This window comes from Myotis yumanensis, unplaced genomic scaffold (assembly GCF_028538775.1).
Source record: "Myotis yumanensis isolate MYYU_CA2020_CCGP unplaced genomic scaffold, mMyoYum1.0.hap1 SCAF_2, whole genome shotgun sequence".
In the NCBI taxonomy this organism is placed as follows: Eukaryota; Metazoa; Chordata; class Mammalia; order Chiroptera; family Vespertilionidae; genus Myotis; species Myotis yumanensis.
The window spans coordinates 109,561,058-109,578,511 of record NW_027223753.1 but is presented as its reverse complement, the minus strand read 5'-3'; positions in this window follow the sequence as shown (position 1 = coordinate 109,578,511).

Here is a 17,454-nt window from a genome sequence, read left to right as displayed (position 1 = left end):
CCCTGCTTCAGCCCTGCTCAACCTGTCAGGCTGGCCCTGACATGTGAGGAAGACTGGGTTTGTGGCTCTGGAGAGAGAACTGAAGAGACAGCAGCCAGGATCCCTATAGAAAATCTCTCTCCCATTATTGAAGATGCCATCTTTTCTGAATGGAGCAGTCACTACTTTATGGCATCAGCCTGGAGAAATACAGCATCCTGATTCCTTTCACTTCCTGTCACCCTACCCTGTGGAGCTTGCACTGTGCTGAGGAATCAGCTGCCTGGACCAGGGTGTAGAGGTCCAGGCATACTCAGGGAGTGTCAGTGACTGATTTGTGTGGCTTTAGGGCAGAGGCCATTCCTCCTACATTTCCTTGAACCAGACCGGTGCTTATCCCTCACAAGAAATCTGAAACCCCATGCTCCTAACTCCCAGTGGTCCCACCCTGCCAAGCTCAGGTTACTGGAGGAATCTTGGTTAGACTGAGTTGTGTGGCTCTATGACTGAGGTCATATTTGCTTCATATGCCCAACTGGTGCAGAGCCTCTTCTTCACAAAACCAGATCTTGATCAGTTTGGGCCTGATATACTGCAATGACCTCACCCTGATGACTCCATGAGACCCTACCTTACCATAAAAGTCTGTGGGAACCTGGCAGGTGGCAGCTACAATTGATATACCTAGAGACTATTGCAGAGTGGCCTAAGTCCCAACAATGGCACTGAGTTTAAACCTGTAACAGTCTGGTGAACATCACTTGCCCCTATCTGGTAACACAATGAGAACCTACCTCAGACAACTCAAGTACTGCCAGGTGTTCTTTGAATGACTGAACCCACAGGCAGCTGACAAGAAAAGGGAGGAAAAGAAAAATGTTGGGGTGCCTTGGGATTTTACTAACCTATCATGGGCTCAGTGCTGGTGAAATCTGGCCTTGGTGAAAATATTGGTCGTCCCATGCACACCAAGGCACAGCAAAGGCAGCAATAAACTGTGGATTACTTTGTTTCCCAGGGCCCGTCATATGCAGCATCTGGCATTGACCTGCACCAGAGTCCCTCCCAGAGGCCCCAGAACCAACACACCCAGTGGCCAGCTTCATATAACATTACAGTAAGATCCAATTAGTTTCACAAGCAGCATATCCAAAGGGAGATCTTGGCAGGCCTTAGACCATACTGCAATGAATTTGGCTTCATGTGGTCAGCACCTGCATGGCAGCGCATACACTGTGGTTGGGGTCAATCCTCACAGTCCAACACTCTGAGTGTTGACCCCATCAATGAATGAGACAATAGCAATCAAAACTCAAATACAACAGGAGGGCTCACATAATTCAACAATGAACATGCCTAGAGCACCCAGCTCAGGTGATCAAGTAGACTGTGACATTGGGTCCCACAGAACACCAACCTCAGAAGGCCACCCTAAAAAGACTGGGAGATGTAGCAAATCAACTGAACACATAGAAATAAACATAAAGTTGGAGCCAAAATGAGAAGACAAAGAAACAGGCCACAAATAGAATACTAGGAAAAAGTCTATAGAAAAAGAGCTAAATAAAATGGAACGAGCAATTGACCAGATACAGAGTTCAAAAACAGGTATAAGAATGCTCAGGAACTTCATGAAATTTAATGAGCATGAAGAATGACATAGAAACTATGTAAAAGAACCAGTCAGAAATGGAGAATGCAATATCTAAAATGAAGAATACACTAGATGGAATAAATAGTAGGTTGGATGAAGCAAAGAGCTTAATATGATTTGGAAGACAAGGTAGCAGAAATCACCCAATCAGAGCAACAAAAAGAACAAAGAATATAAAAAATGAGGATAGTTTAAGGGACCTTTGAGTCATCATGAAGGACAGCAACAGCCACATCATAGAGGTACCAGAAAAAGAAGAGAGAGAGCAAGATATTGAGAACCTATTTTTTAGAAAAATAGAGGTTCAAAACTTCCTTAACATGATGAAGGGAAAGACACACAAGTCCAGGAAACACAGAGAGTCATGAAACAGATAAATCCGAACAGGCCACACCAAGACACATTATAATAAAAATGACGAAGACTAAAGACAAAAAAAGAATATTAAAAGCTGCAAGAAAGAGACAGTTACCTGCAAGGAAGTTCCCATAAAACTGAAAGCTGATTTCTCAACAAAAACATTTCAGGCCAGAGGTATTGGCATGAAATATGCAAGTGATGAGTAGCAAGGACCTATAACTAAGATTTCTTTACCTTGGAAGGTTATCATGTAAATTGACTGGCTTATTTTGCTTAGCATAATACTCTTTTGGTCCCTCCATGCTGTCTCAAAGGTAAGAGACATTGTTTTTTATAGCTTCATAGTATTCTATGGTGTAAATGGTACCACAGGTTTTTTTTTTTTTTTATTCACTCATCTACTGATGAGCACTTAGAGTATTTCCAGATCTTAGTTATTGTAAATTGGGCTGCTATGAACATGGAGGGCGGGGGGGTGAATATATTCTTTCTTATTGGTATTTCCAGTTTCTTCTTTTTAAAATAATTATTTATTGTTGAAAGTATTACATACTAGTATGTCCCTGTTTTCTCCCCATTGAACCCCTCCAGCCTGCCCAGCCCCCCCCCCCCCCCCGCCCCAGGCACTCACCACCCCATTGTCTGTGTTTATGGGCCATGCATATATGGTTAATTAACCAAGGTCCTTGGTTAATTACTTCCCACACACCCTCTCCAACCTTCCCTCCAAGATTCTGCACTCTGTTCTATGTTTCTAGGTCTCTGGGTCCATTCTATTCATCAGTTTATTTTGTTAGATTCCACATATGAGTGAGATTATGTGATACATTTCTTTCTCTGTCAGACTTATTTCACTTAGCATGATACTCTCTAGGTCCCTCCATGCTGTCTCAAAGGGTAAGAAATTCTTTTTTACTGTTGTACAGTATTCCATGGTATAAATGTACCACAGCTATTTTATCCACTCATCTACTGATGGGCACTTGGGCTGTTTCCAGATCTTAGTTATTGTAAATTGTGCTGCTATTGAAAGGACAGAACGGGACTGATAGCTGTGTCCCTAACCCCTCTTCCAAGAAACAAACCACAGAATGTGTCAGTTACCCAGCCCGCCCTTAAATCAGCCAATAGGAATGCAAGGGGAACTAACCCAAGGCCAAAAGTATGCTGACCACCCCCTGTCTTTGTGTAACCAGACCCTAGCCACACCCTGCCTTTGCATCACTAGCCCCTAGCCCTCACCCAACCAATTAGAAGTATGCCCCCACCTCCCGACCCCAAGCCCTATAAAATCTTTGTTCTCTTGAGACCGCTGCATCGGTGGAGCGGAGGGACCTAGCTCGAGCTTGAATAAAGGCTCTTTGCTTTTGCATTGGACTCAGCTCCCTGGTGGTTCTTTGGGGATCTTGAAATCTGGGCATAACACTATGAACATAGGAGTGCATACATTTTTTCTGATTGGTGCTTTGGGTTCCTTAGGATATATTCCTAGAAGTGGGATCACTGAGTAAAATGGTAGTTCCATATTTAATTTTTTGAGGAAATTCCATACTGTTTTCCATAATGGCTGCACCAGTCTGCATTCCCACCGGCAGTGCACTAGGGTTCCCTTTTCTCCACATCCTCACCAGATCTTGCCATATGTTGATTTGTTGAGGATAGCCATTCTTACAGGTGTGAGATCATACCTCATTGTCATTTTAATTTGAATCTCTCTGATGATCAGTGACTTTGAGCATTTTTTTATGTTTATTGGCTTTCTGTATGTCCACTTTGGAGACATGTCTATTTAGGTCCTTTGCTAATTTTTTAATTGAATTGTTTTTCTTCCTTTAATTAAGTTGTATAAGTTTCTTATATATTTTGGAAATTAACCCTTTGTTAGATGTATCATTGGCGAATATGTTCTCCCATGCAGTGAGCTCCCTTTTCATTTTTTACATGGTTTCTTTGACAGCATGGAGGAAACAGAGGATATTATGCTAAACAAAGTAAGCCAGTTAGAGAAAGATAAGTATCATATGATCTCACTCATATGTGGGATCTAAAGAAAAAAATAAACTGATGAACAAAATAGATCCAGAAACATAGAAGCATTGAACAGGATGACGAATCTCAGAGAGAAGGTGGGGGTGGGTGTGGGTGGGGAAAGATTATCCTGAAAACTTGTGTAGATGAAAGGGACCACATGCAAAAAGGGAAGGCTTGCATGGCAGTCTTGCAAACTTAGAGACCTAAAGTAAGCACAAAGGATGGTCTGAAATTAAACTTTAACTAAAAGCAGTTAGGGTGGATAGTTACATCCTAGGTTAGTATCTTCACTGACAAGGTCAACCTGTACCTTAACTGAGCCTATCTGTCTTTTTGCATCTATAATAACATACCTTTTAAAATGTCTGGGTAACTTGTAACTTCTCTTTTTTTAGACCACTTGGGGCACAACCTAATGTGCTGGGCACCAGGACAGATACCACAAATTCCTTCATAATCATGTTAATTGTTTCTGCACCCACCTAAGTATCTGTCTATCATTTTACTTTTTATCCAATCCCAGGGGTTTCCCCACTTTGCTTTCTCCCGTCTCTCTAATCTATCACCAATGGATTTCATGTAACCCACCTACGTCCCTTTCCTTTAATTGCAATGTATAAATACAAATGTAACCGGCCATTCTCTGGAGCATTATCTCAATTCGTTGAGGTTCTGCTTCCCAGCACATGTCGACAGTTTGGCTCAAATAAACTCACAGAAATTATTTACAGGTTTCAATGGTTTTGTATGTTAACACTTGCATGCATATATGCATAAACCCTGGACACAGACAATAGTGTGGTAAAGGCTTGGGAGGGGTGGGTGCATAAAGGAGGGGGTCAATGGGAAAAAACAGGGGGTATCTATAATACTTTCAACAATGAAGGTAAAATTTTTAAAAATAGTAGCACTAAAAGGAAAGGCCAGGAATGTGGGAATACAGATCTCTAGCACCTGTGTGACATTTTTTATTTTACAAACCAGTTCTTCTATCAAACAATGTGAACTGTTGCGGACAACCACTTTGATTCTAAAGAATGACACTTACAGTTCACTCTCTGGATTGTTAAATTGGGACACAACTTTTCTGACTTTTCATAGAAGAAATGTAATTGCTTAAAACATCTGTCATAAACTTAGAACAATTATTTTGAATGAATACAAATGTAAATTAATGAATCTCTTCTTTTAAAAAAAGTATGTAAACGCATCTTTGTTCAGTAACCTAACTCTTAAATAATACAGTATCACTGAATTCTGCAGCTTCAGCAAATAGATTAGACCTTTAGAAATAAGCAAATGTGAAAATAAAGAAAATATCCAGTTATTCTGAAGCACTGGAGCACTTACATGTAGTCCAAATGTAAAATAAAATTATGTATATATGTTTAAAAAATGAAAAAAATACATGAAAGAGAAATAAAGAGATTCACAGACAAAAAAAGAAAGCTACAGGGGTTAATTACCACCAAACTTACAAGAAATGTTAAAGAGTCTTCTTCAAGAATTAGAATTAAAAAAATAAGAGAGAAATATAGTTTACATAATAAAATGGCAATAAATATGTACCTACAAATAATCACTAAAAATGTAAATGGCTTAAATGCGCCAATCAAATAAAGTAGCAAATGGATAAGAAAACAAGACCCATATATATGCTGTCTACAAGAGAACCACCTTGAAATGAAAGACACACAGACTAGAAGTAAATAAATGGAAAAATGTGTGTGATGCAAAGAAAATGTGTAATTGAAAGAAAAAGCTGGGGTACCAATACTTATATAGAAAAAATAAGCTTTAAAATGAAAGCTATAATAAGAGACAAAGGAAGACCCTACATAAGGATAAAGGGAGTAATTCCACTACAGGATAAAACTTGGAAACATTTATACACCCAACATAGGAGCACCTAAATGAATAAGGCAACTTCTCATGGACATAAAAGGAGAGATTGATAGTAATACAGTCATAGTAGGTGATTTTTTAAAATATATTTTATTGATTTTTTTTTTTTTTTACAGAGAGGAAGGGAGAGGGATAGAGAGTTAGAAACATTGATGAGAGAGAAACATCGATCAGCTGCCTCCTGCACACTTCCTACTGGGGATGTGCCCGCAACCAAGGTACATGCCCTTGACTGGAATCAAACCTGGGACCTTTCAGTCTGCAGGCCAACGCTCTATTCACTGAGCCAAACTGGTTAGGGTCATAGTAGGTGATTTTAACAGTCATAGATTTCACTAGATAAATCTTCTAGACAGAAAATAAAAAAGAAAGCAACAGCCTTAAATAACACACAAGATCAAATGGACATAACTGATATCTTCAGAGCATTTCACCCAAAAGCATCAAAATATACATTATGTTCAAGAGCATATGGACCATTTTCTAAGATAGACCACATGTTAGGATATAAAATAATTTTCTATGAACATAAGAAGATTTAAATCATATCAAGCATTTTCTCTCAACATATGGTATGAAACTAAAACTCAATCAAGAAAAAAACCTGGGAGAACATATTTGCCAATGTTATCACTGATAAGGGTTTAATGTCCAACATTTATAGGGAACTCATACAACTTAACAAAAGGAAGATAAACAATCCAATCAAAAAATGGGCAAAGGACCTAAATAGACACTTTTCAAAAGAGGACATTCAGAAAGCCAAGAGACATATGAAAACATGCTCAAAGTCACTAATCATCCGAGAGATGCAAATCAAAACAACAATGAGGTACCATCTCACACCTGTCAGAATGGCTATCATCAACAAATCAACAAAAGACAAGTGCTGGAGAAGATGTGAAAAAAAAGGAACACTCATGCACTGCTGGTGGAAATGCAGACTGGTGCGGCCACTATGGAAGACAGTATGGAGTTTCCTCAAAAAGTTAAAAATGGAACTCCCATTTGACCCATTGATCCCACTGCTAGGAATATATTTCAAGAAACCAGAAACAGCAATCAGAAAGGATATATCCACCCCTATGTTCATAGCAGCACAATTTACCATAGCTAAGATTTGGAAACAGCCTAAGTGCCCATCAACGGATGAATGGATTAGAAAACTGAGGTACATCTACACAATGGCATACTATGCTGCTGTAAAAAAAGAAGGAACTCTTACCATTTGCAACAGCATGGATGGCACTGGAGAGCATTATGCTAAATAAAATAAGCCAGTCAGTAAAAGAAAAATACCACATGATCTCACTCATTTATGGATAATAAAGACCATTATAAACTAATGAACAAAAATAGATACAGAGGCAGAGCAGCATTAAACAAACTGTCAAACTACAGCTGGAAGGCTGGGGAGAGTTGGAGGGTGGGTAAGAGATCAACCAAAGGACTTGTATGCATGCATATAAGCATAACTAATGGACACAAGACACTGGGGGGGGGGGGTGGCGGGGAGGCTGGGGGAAGGTCAAGGGGGAAAAAAGGAGACAAATGTACTACTCTTTGTAATATTTTAAGCAATTAAAAAAATTTAAAAAAGAAAAAAAGCTGGAAAACACATAAACAACGATGGGTTAACAATCATTACAGTGAAACAAATGAAATGAGAACACAACAACCCAAAATCTATGGGGCAAAGCAGCATAGGAAAGCAGCCCTAAGATGGAAATTCATAGAATTTCAGGCCTACCTCAAGAAAGAAGGAAAAGCTCAAATAATCTTACACTTATATTAACTAGAAAAAAGAACAAGACAGAAAGCCCAACGTCTGTAGAAGAAAGCAAATAATAAAGATTAGAGCAGAAATAAATGAAAAGGAGTTTTAAAAATAAAAAAATCAATGAAACCAAGAGCTGTTTCTTTGAAAAGGAAAATAAGTTGACAAACCTTTAAACAGATTCATAAATAAAAAAGAGAGAGGAACCAAATAAATAAAATCAGAAATGAAAGGAAGTAATAACAACTGAAACCAAAAAAATACAATGGATTGTAAGAAAATATTATGAGCAACTATATGCCAACAAATTGGATTATCTGCAAGAAATTGACAATTTCCCCAAAAATTACAATCCTCCAAAACTGAAACAGGAAGAATCACAAAATCTGGATAGACAGAATACAACTAATAAATTGAACCAATAATAATAATAATAATAATAATAAAAAGACCTCCCCAAACATTCAAAGAACTCCTATCCTTCCCAAAATATTACAACAAAGTTCAAGAGGGAAAACTTCCAAATTCATTTTATGAGGTCAGCATTATCCTTATTCCAAAGCCATATAATGACATTAAAGAAAAAGAAAATTATGTGACTATCCCTGATGAACATAGATGCTAAAATCCTCAAGATACCATTAGGAAACTGAAACAAGCAGTACATTAAAAAGATCATACACCAGGATCCAAGATGGCCAACAGGACAGCAGTGAGAAAGAGAGTGTGAGCGAGTGAGAGAGTTAAAGGGGAGTGTGTGGACGAGTGGGGCATGTGTGTGTGTGTGTTTGTGTGTGTGTTTGTGTGTGTGTGTGTGTGTGTGTGTGTGACAGTTATATTCTGAAGGACTGTTGGGGACTGGCAGGCCAGGCTCCTCTAGCTGGACAGCCTCTACTACTGCTGAAATTTCTCCTGGGGCAGCCGGCTCTGCCGTAGAGACCACACCATTTTGAAGGGGAGAGTTGCTATGACTGGGAGCCCAGCCTCACCTCCACCTGGGGAGACCTCAGACACCACCCAGGCTACAGCCACATTGGTCAGGCAACTGCTGCCTCAGCTGAGAATCCATGAACACTGAGACTCCAGCTTCCCCAGCCATGGACTCCTAAAAGTTTGTCCAGAGGGAGACAAAATGGCTGAATAGGCGGACAGGTCCGGCGTCTTCTCAAGGAACAGATAGAAGAAACAGCTGAATCAAATAATATCTACCCAGAATTGGTGAATTAAACAAAGTTGGAGAGACAATTCATGGACAAAAAGGTCAGAAGTTGCCAGGGGACTGCTGGGATTGGTCTCTGGGCAGGAGGGAGAAACACACACAGGTGGGATTAGATGTCAGAGGGAGACTGCGCTGCACTGAGTCCACATACATTGGAGACACATGTAGTGTTCGACTGTGGAAGGGTGTCCACAGGGCTACTGGCAGCTGGGGACTCTAAATCTAAACCACAGCCATGGGAGGCTGCCCCCAGAAAGGCAGCCTGAAGCTCTACATCGGCCTTGCAGTGCCAGGGGGAGAGAGACACACAGCAGCCCAGTTGCTCTGTCTTTATAATTTCTTTGTTTATACCTGCTAAACCCAGAATCTTTCAATCACAAACACTCACCGAGGCTGCAGTGCAGAGGAAGGTGCTTTTGTGGAAGCTGAGGAACAAAATAGATGGAGGCGATCAGGAAGCTAGCTCTGGAACAGTCCAATCACTCCAACCCTAAACAGACATTTGTCTCCTGGAGACTAGGCCCCTCCTAGCAGTCCAGCCACACCCAGCCTTGAGGTTGGCAGGGAAATAAATATTTGAAATACCCCCAGGGAGCCCTCGGGGACAAGGTTGAGGGGCAATTTGGTCCTGGGAACTAATACAGAAACACCATCATTTAGAGGCTGTGTCAGAAATAGATGCTTGTGTAAATATGACCGAAAGCAGGCAGAAAAACAAAGCAGGCAGATTGATCCCACCTGGCTGAAAACAAGGCTGTGGAGTCTGACACAGAGGAGCAGTGGATCTCTGGGAGCTTCAACACGGTGCTGACTATGGAAGCTGGGACATGGCAGACAGAACAAGGGAGAGGGGTCTTAGATCAGCCTCCATGGGACATTAAACACTCAGCTGAAGCGAACGAACTTCACTATTTCACTTTTTTATCTTTTACTTAAGAAACAAATTTTTTTTCATATATATATATTAATAAAAGGGTAAGATGCTCATTAGACCAGACATTTTCCACATCTTCCGCATGACCTTCTGGACATCCTTCCAGACAAAGCCATGGTGGCAGGGCCAAGGCAGAGGCAGTTAGGAGTGATCAGGCAGGCAGGGGAGAGCAGTTAGGGCGATCAGGCAGCAGGGGAGAGAAGTTAGGGAGATCAGGCCAGCAGGCAGGTGAGCAGTTAAGAGCCAGCAGTCCCGGATTGTGAGAGGGATGTTTGACTGCCAGACATCTCCCGAGGGGTCCCGGATTAGAGATGGTGCAGGCTGGGCTGAGGGACCCCCCCCATCCATGCATGAATTTTGAATTTTGTGCACCTGGCTATATATATATATATATATAGTGGCCAGATTATTATGACCACCTGACGTTTGTAGGCAAATTAGCCGTACACTGCATCATATGGGATATGGAAGCCAGAGGCCTGTTCGAACACCTTTGCTGTATGCAGTTACCAAGATAAAACATCCCCAATTTGCACAGGAACACAAGGATTGGACAGTGGAGCATTGAAAAAAAGTCATGTGGTCCGATGAATCATGTTTCCAGTTGCATCATGCAGATGGCAGAGTGAGAATTGGGCGGAAACAGCATAAAAGCATGCACCACACATGCATGAGTACAGCCCTTGAAGCTGGTGGGGGCAGTGTTATGGTTTGGGGCATGTTTTCCTGGCATGATTTGGGCCCTTTGATTCATGTGGAACAACGTCTGAATAGCACAACATACCTAAGTATCATTGCTGATCAAGTTCATCCTATCATGTTGATTGCATATCCCAATGGAGATGGCTTCTTCCAACAAGACAATGCGCCATGCCACAGTGCTCGTATTGTGCAGGAGTGGTTTCAAGAACATGAGGGAGACTTTACCTTGCTTAGGTGGCCCCCACAATCACCAGATCTCAATCCAATTGAGCATTTGTGGGACGAAGTTAAAAGAGCCATCAGGCAGCTGGTTCCACAGCCATCAAATCTCGCAGAACTGGACAGTGCTATTCATCAGGCATGGTGTCAGATTCCTCGCATCACCTTTCAACATCTCATGGAGTCAATGCCAAGAAGAATCGCCACAGTATGGAAGGCAAAAGGTGGCCCAACGAAGTACTGATGGGGTGGTTATAATAATCTGGCCACTCACGTTCAAATATATCCCACATTCAAAGGCTGTTAAATTGCATTGTTTACCCATATCTTCAGAAAAAAATCACTTCTACTGTCGTGGTAAACAACCTGCTTTCCTATTTATAATGGTCTGACCCTCTAGCAACTTCAGTGCAAAATTATAGCTAATTTGCCTACAAACGTCAGGTGGTCATAATAATCTGGCTATATATATATATATATAATTTTTAATTATTATTATCACCAGAGGTCTGGTGCATGGATTTGTGCACCAGTGGGGTCCCTGAGCCTGGCCTGTAGGGATCTGGCCAAGGCTGTCAGTCTGACATCCCCTGAGAGATCCCAGAGTGCGAGAAGGCATTCTGCAAAGTTGCTGTCGCTCAGCAGTTCCTGAGTTGAGCATCTGTCCCCTGGTGGTCAGTGCACGTGTTATGGGTTCACTCAGCGAGATAGACCACCGACTCAGAATTTAAATATAAGAGCCTTTATTAAGCTGGCCAGCTGACTACAGTTACAGCACCCTGCAGAAGCAGAGGCTGAACTGCAGCCCAGACTACTACAGGAGTTACATTTTATTATTAAATTTTGTGGAGGCCCAGAGAAAAATGTGTCTTTCAAATTCTGGGCCCCCCAATATGGAGGAAACTCTCTTTATTTATACTTTTTCCAGTCCTTTGTCTCCCAAATTTGGAATGAGACTTCCGGGACCTCTGAGAAAGAAAGCCTGCATGCTGGGAAGGGGCCATGAGACCATATCTCAAGGCCTGGCCTGATGTCAGTACCTTCCTATCTATGTGTTTTAGGAACAGACAGCACAGCATGACACGTCTGGCCGAAGTGCCAGATATGCAGCCCAGTACACATGTCATAGATATTGGCCCGGTCGTCCAGTCAGATGGTTGCTTAGGCTTTTATATATATAGACTAGTAGCCCAGTGCATGAAATTCATGCATGGGGATGGTTTCCCTCAGCCCAGCCTGCACCTTCTGCAATTGGACATCCCTCTCACAATCTGGGACCGCTGGCTCCTAACCACTCACCTGCCTGCCTGCCTGATCACCCCTAACTGCCTCTTTCTGCCTGCCTGATTGCACCTAACCCTTCTGCCAGCCTGCCTGATCACCCCTAACTGCCCTCCCCTAACAGCCTGATTTCACCAACTGCCCTCCCCTGCTGACCTGTTCACACAACCAATTGCCCTTCCCTGCTGGCCTGATTACCCCTAACTGCCTCTGCCTTGGCCCCCAAAACCATGACTTTGTCCAGAAGGAAGTCAGATGTCCGGGAGTTGGCCAGGCGACCCAGTCTAATTAGCATATTACCCTTTTATTAGTATAGATAGATTATATAGGATAGGATTGCTAAAATGGGGGGGGGGGGCTTTTCAGTAGGAGATGCTCTTGGCAGACAAAAATACACAATCCCTATATCTGGAGTGATAGCCAGCCATATGCACTATACTGCCAAACCAGTCATTAAAAAATTGTACCACTTTTTTATACCTTACACCAAACAGCTGTTGCCCTTAAAACCCCTCCTCAGCCCTGACCTTAGGTTCTGCCTTCACAGTTCACCCAGATTTGGTTCTGATTGGTTGGTTTCTATGCCTATCAGTGTCAAAAGCTCTGCCTCCTAGACAGCCATTGGCTCCTTGCAGTTCACCCAGATTTGGTTCTGATTGGTTGGTTTCTATGCCAGTCAGCATCTCTGGGCCTATCTCTGGACCTGATCAGAGAGGTGGGGCTGACCAGCAGCCTCCCCAGGTTGTTGGTGAGGCCTGAATAGAGAGAGAGACGTGGCTCCTGGCAAGGTCCAGAGAGAGAGAGAGAGAGGCAAGGGCTTATCAGAAGATGCCACAGAGGCTGCGGAACAGACCCTGCTTCTTTCTCCAGGCTTCGCCAGCAGCCTGGGGCAGCTGCTGATCAGCCCTCCCTCTCTCTGTCTCTCTGAGAGGTCGTCAGTTCAGCCCACTCGCCAGTCCCTGCCTACCCGAGCCTGCTGCACACCCAGCCTGGTGTTTGGTTGTCCCTTTGGTCATTTTGGAGATTACGGCATTTTATATATATAGATTTTTAAATTAGTGTTCTACATTGTATTTTTATCTAATTATTATTATTATTTTTATAATTATTTTACTCTATCTCATTTTTTCCTTTATGCCAACACTTTCTTCCTCACTTCCCCCTTTTTTATCCTGTTTCTCTTCTCCTGTTCCTGCTTTAGTTTTTCTCTCTCCTTTCTTTTTACCCCTTGATAAAAATTGATCTTCTTTATCTTCTCTATTGACTCATTACTATTATAGTTGTTTCTGTTGGCTTACTCATATATCTAATTTACTTTCCCCTGCTCAGAGTCCATGCACCATTCTCTTTTCTCTCTTTGATAGCCATTTTTTTTCTTGGTGTTGTTGTTCGTTTGATTGTTAGTTTGTTTTATTGTGATTGTTTTTTATTTTATACTTTTGTTTTTCCTCTCTTCACTTGTTCTCTTCTTCTACTAATAGCTTAATTAGTTTCACTCACCAAACTCAGGCCTATCTGAGCCCTACTCTATTCTTCTTTTCCAAAAATAGATGAATACATAGATAAATTAAAGAAAGGAACATTTTTTTAATTGAGTATTTTGTTTTTTACTTTTCTTCTTACACACTCATTCTCTTTCTACCTCCTGAATACCGATTCATGGCCATTCCCACATTCATTAAATTCCTTTACCTTACCTTCTGGAAATGAACTCTGCCTCTTCAGATTCAGCTCCCTTCCTTCTTTTCTGGGTGTTTTTTGTTTGCATTTTTTAATTTAGTTGTTGGTTTTGTGGAGTTTCCCCCTCATATACATATATTTTTACCCTTCTTTTTTCAACTTTTTCTTTTCTCTCTTACCTTTTTTCCCTTTCTCAATATCATTTTTACAGTGTTTGTTCTCCCCTAAGTCTCTTTTCTCTGGTGTTCACCTTTATATGGGGTTATCGGTGTCATGAATACACTCGTGTTTTGTTCCCTCTGTGTCATGTCTTGTCAAGTTGTATTTTGTGCCTTTTGGTCAATGAGATAGAGAGTGAGCCACATAATCAGACACCTTAGAGGAGTAAAAACGGGAAGACAAAGAATCAGCCCCCATACAAAAGAAAAGGAGGACTCACCAGAAGAGGAAGTTAATGAAATGGAGGCAAGCAATTTGTCAGAGAAAGAATTTAGAGCAATGGTCATAAGGAAACTGAAAAGGATGGAAGAGAAATTCAATAACATGTGTAAGAATCAAGAGGAAATGAAGAAGAACCAAGAAGAAATGAAGAATGATATAGCTGTAATAAAGAACTCAATAGAAAGCATCAACAGTAAGCTAGAAGAAGCTGCAGACCACATCATTGAGTTATCAGACAAGGTAGGAAAAAAATACCCAAGCAGAGCAGCAACTAAAAGAAAACACCTTAAAAAAAACAGGAGGAGAGCCTAAGGGAGCTTTGGAACAACATGAAATGAAACAACATGTGCATAATAAGGGTGCCAGAAGGAGAGGAAACTGAGCAAGGAATAGAAAACCTGTTTAAAGAAATAATGACAGAACAACAACAAAAATCACAGACATTCCAGACAACTGGGATCTTAAGCCAGCCAAAGGAATGACATTTCAATTTTTCATTTTTATTTTTTATTATTATTTTGGTAGCTTTTTTCTTTGTTCTCCTTTCTTTTGTTTGCTCCTTTATTTCCTACTTCTTTTCACATTATTTTTTCAACCACATGAGCAGCAGACATGTGAGTGGCACGCTCTTGTCCAGGGAGCATCAGCCCCATAAGCATCCTGCCTCGAGCCTAAGAGCAGCAGCCTCATGTGGCCTGCCCCTGTCCAAGGAGTAGCAGCTGTGTGAGCGGCCCACTTCCCCATCCAAGGAGGAGCAACCACGCGAGCAGTCCGACCTGTGCGAGGAGCAGCAGCTGCATGAGCAGTCTTCCTACTTCTGAGGAACAGCAGCTGCACACACCCTGCACTAGTCCGAGGAGCAGCAGCTGCACAAGCATCTTGCCCTTGTCCAAGCAGCAGCAGCCACACAAAAGCCTCCTAAATCTGAGGAGCAGCAGTTCAGCGAGCTACCTGGCCCCATTTAGGAGCAGCAGCAGCTCACTCCGGTCTGAGGAGCAGCAGCCACATGAGCAGACTGCCTACATCTGAGGAGCGGCAGCCCTGTGCAGCCTGCACCTGTCCGATGAGCAGCAGCCGGGTGAGTGGCATGTCCTTGTCCGAGGAGGAGCAGCCACGTGTGCAGCTCACTCCCGTCCAAAGAGCAGCAGCCTCGCAAGCAGCCCACCCCTGTCCGAGGAGCAACAGACTTGCAATCAACCGGTCCAAGTCCTAAGAGCAGTAGCCCCACAAGCAGCCCACCACATCAGAAGAACAACAGCAGCATGCAGCCAGCCCCCATCCAAGGATCAGCAGCAGCCTCACAAGCAGCCCACCCCCGTCCGAGGAGCAACAGACTTGCAATCAACCGGTCCAAGTCCTAAGAGCAGTAGTCCCACAAGCAGCCCACCACATCAGAAGAACAACAGCAACGTGCAGCCAGCCCCATCCAAGGATCAGCAGCCACGTGAGCAGTCCACCCCAGTTCAAGGAGTAGCAGCTGCGTGTGTAGCCTGCCCCCATCCAAGGAACAGCAGCCTCATGAACAACACACACTCTGTCTGAGGAATAGCAACTGTATGTGATGCCTCCCCCCACCAGCCAGAGCAGCCACCACAGCTGTGAACAGCACCGACCAGAGGAGCTGCTGCCAACTGAGGAGCAGCTGCTACCACAACCGCCCCAGGAGCAACCACAGACCGAGAAGCCACTGCCACTCAAGGAGCAGCACCTGAAAGACTCAACATCTAGATGAGTCGGTGAGATAAAACATGGGTAGAAAAAGAAACCCCCAAAGGAAAGAAAAGGAGGACTCGCCAGAAAAGCAGCTAAGTGAAACAGAGGCATGCAGCATGACAGAAAAAGAATTCAGATTAAGGGTCCTAGAATGCATAACTGGATTGAGGAAAAAATCAACAACTTATGCAAGAAGCAAGAAGAAACGGATGAAAAAATCAACAACTTAAGTAAGAATAAAAAAAATGGATGAAAAAAATCAACTAATTATGTAAGAACCAAGAAGAAATGAAGAGTGATATAGCTGCAATAAAAAACACCATTGAGAGAGAAACCAAGATGGCGGCATAGGTAAACACCAGAGATTGCTGCCTCGCACAACCACTTCAAAAATACAACTAAAAGACGGAACGGACATCACCCAGAACCACAGGAAGGCTGGCAGAGGGGAAATTCTACAACTAGAAGGAAAGAGAAAAGCATACCCAGACTCAGAGGAGGCATAGTGCAAAAGTAAAATAATAAGGCGTGGAGGTGTGTGTGGAGCAGGCTGGCGGCTGAGGGCGCGGTTGTCTTTTTCAATCGGGAGGGAGTCACAGGCTCTGGGATCCAGTTCCGGGCAAGTCTCTGGGGACCCAGACTCAAACGAGAGAAGCGGGACTGTGTGGCATCGGTCGGAGCTCAAGGCCAGCTTTCTTTCCAAGGTACTTGCAGTGGTTGCTGGGACACTGAGAGGCAGAGCCTCTGGGGACAGGACTGAGAGGAGCCATAACTGCTCGCTCCGCACCCATGTTGATCCCCTGGGACCCACTCTGCCCAACCCCTGCACAGAGGCATTTGCTGGATAGCCTCAGGCAAAGGCTAGATTAGCACTTCCATAGAGATCAGGACAGAAGTTCTCCCACTGCAGACACAGCTGATTCTCACAGGCAGTTGGCCTGGAGGTCAAATCCCGCCCCCCCCCCCCTCCCCAGTGTTACCTACAATAATCAAGGCTTAACTACAACAAAACTGTGCACAAAGACCACTAGGGGGGTGCACCAAGAAAGCATAAAAAATGCGGAGACAAAGAAACAGGACACAATAGACAGAAATGGAGGAAAGCAAAATGCTGGATATAGAGTTCAAACCACACTTTTAAGGTCTCTCAAGAACTGTCTAGAAGCCACCAATGAATTTAGTAAGGCCCTTGAAAAGACTGGTGAGACCGCCGATAAATATAGTGAGGTCTTCAAAAAATCTAATGAGACCCTTGATGTTGTGATAAAGGACCAACTAGAAATAAAGCATACACTGACTGAAATAAAGAATATTATACAGACTCCCAAAAGCAGACCAGAGGAGCGCAAGAATTAAGTCAAAGATTTGAAATGCGAAGAAGCAAAAAACACCCAACCGGAAAAGCAAAATGGAAAAAGATTCCAAAAATACGAAGATAGTGTAAGGAGCCTCTGGGACAACTTCAAGCATACCAACATCCGAATTATAGGGGTGCCAGAAGATGAGAGAGAGCACGATATTGAAAACCTATTTGAAGAAATAATGACAGAAAACTTCCC